This window comes from Penaeus monodon, chromosome 42 (assembly GCF_015228065.2).
Source record: "Penaeus monodon isolate SGIC_2016 chromosome 42, NSTDA_Pmon_1, whole genome shotgun sequence".
NCBI classification, from domain to species: Eukaryota; Metazoa; Arthropoda; class Malacostraca; order Decapoda; family Penaeidae; genus Penaeus; species Penaeus monodon.
The window spans coordinates 1,767,795-1,775,294 of NC_051427.1; positions in this window are offsets into that span (position 1 = coordinate 1,767,795).

Genomic DNA, 7,500 nt, shown 5'->3' on the forward strand with positions numbered 1-7,500 from the left:
GAGAGAGAGAGGAAGGGGGGGGGAAGGATATATATATATATATATATATATATATATATATATATATATATATATATATATATATATATATATATGTAGGTTCATGTTTGAGCCGCCGTGGTCACAGCATGATACTTAATTGTAGATTTCATGTTGTGTTGCTCTTGGAGTGAGTACGTGGTAGGGTCCCCAGTTCCTTTCCACGGTGTTACCTTTTAGGTAATCATTCTCTCTATCTTATCCGGGCTTGGGCCAGCACTGATTTGGGCTGGCTTGGCTAGGTAGGCAATCGAGGTAAAGTTCCTTACCCAAGGGAACAACGCGCCGGCCGGTGACTCGAAACCTCGAACTCAGATTGCCGTCGTGCCAGTCCGATGCTCTAACCACTCGCCCACCGCAGCCTTATGTGTATATATATATATATATATATATATATATATATATATATATATATATATATATATATAGAGAGAGAGAGAGAGAGAGAGAGAGAGAGAGAGAGAGAGAGAGAGAGAGAGAGAGAGAAGGGGGGAGGGAGGGAGGGAGGGAGGGAGGGAGATAGAGAGACAGACAGACAGAGAGAGAGAGATAGAAAGAAAGGGAGAGAGAAGGAAAGAAAGAGAGAGAGAGAAGGAAAGAGAGAGAGAAAGAGAATGAGAGAGAGAGAGAGAGAGAGAGAGAGAGAGAGAGAGAGAGAGAGAGAGAGAGAGAGAGTGAGAGAGAGATAAGCAGAGAGATAAGAGAGCGGTAATTTACGATTTCTCAGCGACCTCGTATCTCCCAGGCCTCTCTCTATGGCTGTGATAATAAGCTGGTAGTTCGTTTGCCTCAACACTGTAGTAATGGGATGGCTCAAACAGCGTCGTAAAGTGAGTTAGCGTACGCAATGTGTGTGTCCTTCAAATATAGTTAAGTCTCGCGTTCCTGCAGTAAAGAGGCTGTCCTTCGCTCCGTCAATACTACTTTTGTCGTTTGAAATATTAAATAATAGTATTCCGTACAAATAAAAATCCTGTAACCTTTCGGTAGTTTCCCAGAGAGAAAATCATTGAGAGAAAATACAACGTTTTTGATGATCATCATCTTATTAATAATAACAATAAAAACAACGACAACAACAACAATAATAATAAAATGAATAATAATAATAAATGGCAGTGGATGTAGTAGTAATAGTACTACTACTACTACTAAAATTACTACTACTACTACTACTGATAATAATAATAGTAATAATGATAATAATAATAATAATAATAATAATAATAATAATAATAACGATAATAATAATAACATTAATAATAATAATGATAATAATAATAACAAAATAATAATAATAAGAATAACAATAATGATAATTATGATAATAATAATAATCAATAATAATAATAACATTAATAATAATAACAAAATAGTAATAATAATAATAATAACCCTAATGATGATGATAATAATAACAATAATAATAATAATAATAATAATGCAGTGAGTCGCGAGAAGGCGAAACTGTGGAAGTATGCGAAGCTTCATGCTGCTACAATATAAAGTATATTTATCGATGTACGAAGCTAAATCATGCTTCGGAATTGATTAACACGCCTCCCATTTAAAGACAACAGTGATGCTAATACAACTACACATGAAGCATTTAGATTTTTTTTCTTAGCCTACGGCACCATTATTCAGCATTTAAAGCAGTGGGGTAACAGCCTTCAAAATAATTAGTGTTTTGACATATAATTTTCGAAAAAAAAGAGAGAGAAGAGAGAACTTTTATCTGAGAATTGTAATATTGAGCCATTAATTACGTACACTGCATTATAAAGATAGACCGAGTAACATTTTGTCATGGTAACGTCGAAGTAACATCTACATCTCAGAAGACGATTAATGTCAAAATGTACACGAGGATAAGTTTTGGTCGGTTGCCTGTTTTAATCAAATAATAACCAGTTTCTTGTCCTCGTTACTTTAGTAAGTTTATCATGTACATGAAATAGAAAGCATAATACATTTTTATAGAATTTTTAAGTCTTTTTCCTATTTCTCTCCTTGTTTTTTTTTTCTAGGAGCTTCCTTTTGATAACTGGGTATGTGTGTGTGTCCGTATTGATGTGTGCTGTGGTGTAAGTGTATTTGTTGTGTACGAGTGTTGGTAAGCGTGATTGTGTGTGTGTGTGTGTGTGTGTGTGTGTGTGTGTGTGTGTGTGTGTGTGTGTGTGTGTGTGTGTGTGTGTGTGTGTGTGTGTGTGTGTGTGTGTAAGAGTCTATGAAATCTGGTACAATGGCTAACAGGAGTAGTTATAGATGTATGATGGCTTGACTCATCTTTGATGAAGAGTGCAGCACCGTAAGGGAAACACACGAGACGATGTCTTAGGGTAAATCGCTGCGCAGCGTTGCGTGACCGACCAACCACCCCTGGTGGAACCAGAGGCGGTAATGACCTGATCATGTCGAGCGCTGGACACGAACTGAGTAATCTGGGTCATCCTGGGGCACAAGCAGTGAGCGTCCACCGAACACGCGGCGTGGAAGGAATAATGGTCCAGCTGGAGCAGCTGCAGGAAGTATGGGGGGAGCAAGGTGAGGTCACCGGTTCCTTCTGTTAATGACCCTCCATATTGCTCGGCCACCTCCTTAGATTTGCCTCAAGGGTGATCTAACTTAGAAATCTCTCCAACCTCGACGTCCACACATCCGCGAAGGTCTCATACAGGTCCTCCCTGACTTCGGATTCGTCTAGACTACCTTGTAGTCCTTGTCCAGGTCTAACGCGACGGCGTTCTCGTCTACACTTCCTCGCAGATCTCGTCCAGGTCCTTCTCGGCTGCATGCTCATCCTCACGTCCTCGTAACCTTCGTCTGGATTTATTGGCGTCTGGGCAGGAGGCGTCCTCTTCGGCATCTCAGGGCGGCTGATACTTGTGCTGACGAGCTCCTGGAGTTTGACTGGATCAGCGGGCGTCCAGGCAGGCGGCGCCCTTCCACAGCATCCTGGGGTGACTGGTACCTGCACTGGCGAGTTCCTGGTCCTTCGCTGAATCTACAGGCGTTCCGGACGACTCAATACCTGCTCTGACGGAACATCCTGGTCCGCAGGCTTCTGGCGATCTTCCGGTGACGTCCTTCCCACAGCATCCTAAGGTGACCGTTTGTGCAGCAGGATCCTCCTTCGGTGCCGTGTCGGTTATCGTCGGTCCGACTGCTATATATAGTCGGGGAACCAGATCATACATGTAACGGCCAAGATAGTAAGAGAAAAAGAAAGGCAATAGAGATGAGAAGAGTGGTTGTTAAGTACCACTAGCCAGTTATTTATATTAATTTGCAGTTTTTAATGCTCCTTTTTACTTTATTTTCGGCTTTTTTTCCGTTTTGTGTTTTACTTCCACAAAGATAAAGAAGAAAATAGGAGAGAGAGATGTCAGTAGCAATCCGCATGGACCTGGCTTGAACTACCAACCGTCTCTGATAGATATGAGAGTAGATAAGGGAAACGACAACGGCAATCTGCAAGGATTTACTTGAAACAGTTGTCTTCACACAGAGCAGAAATGTATGTAAAGTAAGAAATTGTACATCATGTACGAATCACTTGTCATGACTGACAAATCGTGGGCAAAGAGATACGCCTGCAACTACAACAGCAACAATCCCTATTAATAGAAAGGTTTCAGTGTCTTTTGCTGTGCGTATTCCTACGGTGCTAACAATTACAAACAACCAATTAATGGGAACAGTGAGCTGTCTCTCAAGCCATCTCACGTGCATCAAAGTTACCATGGTAAATGTAACCGAATTCTAGTTTCCCAATGCACGCCATGTAAATAATGGGTCGTCATTACCTTAAGGTCCTCCCTGTAAAAGGTCAAAGGGAATTTATAAAATGCATATATCTTCAAATGAATACCACTGAGGTTTGACTGATTCGTAATTATAGGGAATGACATATATATTATGAATGTTGGCAGTGGTTTATGCATACATTTGAATTTCACATATTGTTTAAGCATGAATTTTAATACTGAGTGATCTCTCACTACAACGACCCGTCTCAACGTTATGTGTTCTGGCATATCTAGTAAGGGTTTGCACAATGAAATTTATTTGTCTGAATTTAGAACTCATCATCTGTTTCTTTCCTAAGAATTATTTACCAACAAATGGTTCCTAAAAATTGAGAAGGAATACCTATTAAATACAGGTTCTTGGTTAAGCGGTGTATTGTGATGTTTGATTTAATTCTGATGCCGACTTGAGTTTCGTCATCCCCCATTCATACACGAAAAATTAAACCTTTTGTCGGCAAAGATTGTTGTCAGAATCGTTTATCAAGTTGTCAGCCACTCTTGTGCAGCTATTTGTTGACATTTTCTTATATGTGGATATCTTTATTCTCAAACGGCACCGAAAGAATGTCTATTACCTTTGTTATCATCCTCTTTCTCTGCAGGATAGAAGTAAATATGAACCCATATGGTTTTTACTCGTTGCCTCTTCGATCCCAAAAGATATAGCTTTGTCGCAAGATTAACTGCTGCCAGGTTATCCAAGAACTGCGATGTTGCTGAATAACCCTTCTGTGTCATCCTTCTTCTCCACTTTGAGCTGCAGTGAAGGGTAAAGAGCAAGGAAGACATATAAGGGATATACTCTCCTTATACTGGCATCCCTTTCTTTCGAGAGTCGGTCTGATCCTGCTCTTTATCAACAGGCTAATGAGTCTGGCTTATTGGCGGCTACTGTTCCTCTCGTGACTATTGTTTTAATATCAGGAAAATCATGTATCTTGCCAGGAATATCAATTAAATTCTTCACAATGCATGGCAGAACCACAACCGGAGTGGAGATAATGTATTTTCTGTAATGGAGTCCTACACCTGGCTGTGTGTTTGGGACACCACAGCCCAGCCGCTCGTACGGGCGACGCTGGCACTAAGGATGAATATTAATTACAGTAAAGAGAAATAAGGCAATTATGATAAAGAGTAATAACTTATATAAAAAAGGAGTAACTACAATAATAACGAAAAAAAGGTAATAACAAAAATTAATAACGACAACAATTGTAACAAAAATGATAACAATAACAGCAATGATATATTTAAAAACACAATAATAAGGATAATAACAACAACAAAAACATAATAACAACCCCGCGCCAGGATAACGAGCGCCTTGGGACACCCCCTTCTCCTCTCCCCCTCCTCCTCCCCCTTCGTTGCGCAGTTGCCTTCACCCAGTGCATTGCAATTCCCTCGGGGTTGAAATCGAGACAATCTCATCCCGAAATGTACGTCCTTGTTCTGCAGTTGCATTGCAATCCACGTCGCGGCTGCTCGCTCATGCCTTTGAAGGAGTAAGGGAGTTTGTTGTCGACCTCTTGGTTTGCTTGACGGCGGAGCTGGGGAGGGGGGGAGTGTTTGTGTTTAGAGATATATGTTTGGGGGAGGGGGATGTGTGTGTGTGTGTGTGTGTGTGTGTGTGTGTGTGTGTGTGTGTTTGTGTGTGTGTGTGTGTGTGTGTGTGCGTTTGCGTGTGTGTTTGCTTGTGAGTGTATGTGCGTGTGTGTTTTCTGTTAGCAATAACAAAGGGAAATTGTGTTGTTTCTACATTTCCATGAAAGTGAATGAGTAAATGTTCTGCATAATGAAAGATAAATAAGGGGATATTTCCGGGACGTTAAAATCACTGAAAAAAGATAAACAATAATATAATTTCTTAAACAAAGATAATTAAGATTAAAGAAAAGAGGTACATGAAACCCTAAAAATCGTATTGAAAACACACAGCTATGTTTACTTCCTGTATTAACCACTTCCACATATTAACCTAGATAATTGTGTTTTGTTGAACTAAATTCGTGAACATCAACAGAGCAGCTAAAAGTGAAAATGTGTTTCAGTTGTTACTTTTTTCTGTCTTTCCTTTTTCCTCTTTATAATTATTCACTCATTCTCTTTCTGTTAATTCCATTTATCTGTTCTTATTCACTCCTTCTCTTTCTATTCATCCTTAATCTGTTCTTTTCCATTTACTCTTCAATACGGCAATATATTATCCACATTACATATCGTAGAGCAAGGGAGAGACTTCATTGTGTCAAAGCTCGCAAAACACGAATAAAAATTAATGATTTCTTATTTCGGAGACTTGTTGATTTGCATGCTTGTGTTTTCGTTCATTTTCTGTCATTCCATTGATATTCGCATCCATGTATTTTCACTCATTCTAAATCCTCTCAATTTAATTCGCATACTAGAATTTTCATCAGTTTTCGCTCACTTCACTTCCATCCGCATTCTTCCATTTTTAATGCGTATCAGAAGATAATTTGCCCTTATCTGCCTTCCTAAAATTATTGCAAATGCAGAGATGATGCAACACTGCAACGGTTTGCATCAGACTGTTTGTCTACGTTGCAGTAAATGACCAATTAATCTGTGGTCATTCCTAACAACCAATTAGCGACTGTGAGCGCGAGTCGGTATATGTGGAAGGATCCTGAGCATTTCGTGTGTGTGTGTGTGTGTGTGTGTGTGTGTGATGTGTGTGTGTGTGTGTGTGTGTGTGTGTGTGTTTATATGCTTATGTGTATCTGTATCTGTGTGTGTGTTTTGAAAATGTATATGTGTGTGTGTGTGTGTGTGTGTGTGTGTGTGTGTGTGTGTGTGTGTGTGTGTGTGTGTGTGTGTGTGTGTGTCGCAGTCATACCGAAAAGAAGGCAATTAGAAATCCATTATTCAGCTCCTTTATTTGACCTGAAATCTTTTGATCATATTACGGGAAATTGGTCGGGAGAGTTAATGGAAAGCCAAGGTACTTTTTTCTTTTATCTACTAATTTAGAACCTTTAGATCAATTCCTCAGTCTATTTGTCTCCATCTATCGATTTTTCTCTATTCCCGTGTTCTTTCCTTTGTTTTCCTTTTTTTTTCCTCCTCCCTTTAAACACGTCTGGTTTTCCTTTTCCTCGTCCTCCTTCTTCGCAGTTTCTCCTCCTGCTCTTCCTCCTTCTCTCCTCCTCCTTCTCCTCCACTTCCCTCTTTTCTTCTCCCTTCCTCTCCCTCCCGCTATCCAACCCTCCCTCCCCCTATTTACTTATATCATAATGCAATCTTATTATAAATCGTCCTTTGATATTTAACTAAAAGTATAACAAATAATCTCAATTACCATTGCCTTCAATCACATCATTATGCAATCTTAATAAGCAATCACACTTGATATCTAATTCTAATTGCAGAGCATCGTGACGAGCGGCGGTCTGTTCGCCTTCGGCTCGCGACTCGCGCTCCGGCCGCCGGCGATCTCTTGCTTGGAACGAGAGGCGCGCGGTCGGGGCGGAACGGGAGCCTTTCTTCTTTTCTTTTCTCTCTTCTTTTCTTTTCCCCTTTTCTTTTCTTTTTCCTTTTTCTTTTCTTTTTCCTTTTTCTTTTCTTTTTCCTTTTTTTCTTTTTCCTTTTTCTTTTCTTTTTCCTTTTTTTTTCTTTTTCC